The sequence below is a fragment of the Myotis davidii genome, unplaced genomic scaffold (assembly GCF_000327345.1).
Source record: "Myotis davidii unplaced genomic scaffold, ASM32734v1 scaffold544, whole genome shotgun sequence".
NCBI lineage: Eukaryota > Metazoa > Chordata > Mammalia > Chiroptera > Vespertilionidae > Myotis > Myotis davidii.
In genome coordinates, this window is record NW_006297018.1 from 2,946,230 (window position 1) to 2,947,613 (window position 1,384).

Genomic DNA, 1,384 nt, shown 5'->3' on the forward strand with positions numbered 1-1,384 from the left:
AGGGGGCCGATTGGGACCCCAATCAGGCCAGTTGGCCACTGCAGTGTGCATCATAGTGACTAGTCATTCAGGTTGCTGGGCTTTTATATATATAGATATTTATAAATATACATTTTCAAATATATGACCCCATAAACTGTGGTCTGCAAATATGTTCACATTTTCTGAATACATGTATTTTTGGTATAACCAAATATCCAGATGTATGGAAGAATTATGCATACTGTAATGAGAATTTGTAAGGGTTCTATGTAAGGGTTGAAAACTTTTGACAATATTGCATTGCCTACCATGCAATGTCACATCCAAACTTTTGTATCATTTCACCTAAATTCTTTTTTCTTCTTTAAAACTAATTTTGAAATATTTATACACTTATAGATGCCTTCTTTTCTATTAAATATTTGTGTCCTTAAAAAAGGACATTTCCTTATAAAACCACAAAACGATGACCAAAATCAAGAAATTAATAATATAACACAATTAATTTACCTAAGACCTTATTCTGCCAACTGTCTCACTAAGGTCCTTTATAACGAAAGAAAAACATTTTGTAGTCCAGAGTCCTATCCAGGATGAAACACTATATTTAGGTATGTCTGTTTAGTCTCCTTCAAGCAGGAACAGTCTTTGTCCTTCTTTAATGACCTTGATATTTTTTTAATATAAATCATTTATTTTGCAGAATGTCTCAATCCTGGTATATCTGTTTCCTCCTGACTAGAGTGGCAGGAATACCACAAAATGATATGTGTTATTCATGTGTTTCCTGATGTGATGTACTGAACTGTTAATTCCATTCCTGATGACGATAACTTAACCACTTAGTTAAGATGGTATCTGCAGTTTTTTCTTTCCATTGTAAAACCTATATTTTTCCCTTCGTAATTATTTAGTAAGTTGTGGGGAAATACTGTGAGGTAAGTAAATACCATCAAACTTTCACCTACTATTTTAAGCATCCACTGATTGTGATGTTGCCAATGATGATTTTCTAATTCAATCATTCTGTCTATATTTATTAGTTGTACTCTATAGTGAGGAAGAACTTTCTCATTTATTTATTCACAGAATACTTGCTTTATTCTATGGGTTATAATCTCTCTCTCCTTAAAAAAGGCCAATAGGGAAAAAAAAAGAATTTTGATAGCACACTAGTTTTCATCTTATAGTTCAACTAGAGGTCCAGTGCACAAAAATTTGTGGACTTGCGGGGGAGAGAGGGTCCCTCAGCCCGGCCTGTGCCCTCTCGCAGTCTGGGACACATTGGGAGATAATGACCTGCTGGCTTAGGTCCGCTCCTGGGTGGCAGAGGGCAGGCCCAATCCCTAGGTGCAGCCCCTGGTTGGGCTCAGAGCAGGGCCGATTGGGGAGTTGGGGCGCG

General features: G+C 36.8%; 1 protein-coding gene across 1 annotated transcript in view; it reads right to left on the bottom strand.

The window, feature by feature from the left end:
* The window catches only part of FAM208B (family with sequence similarity 208 member B), a 98,119-nt gene that overhangs the window by 45,761 nt on the left and 50,974 nt on the right, over positions 1 to 1,384 (bottom strand).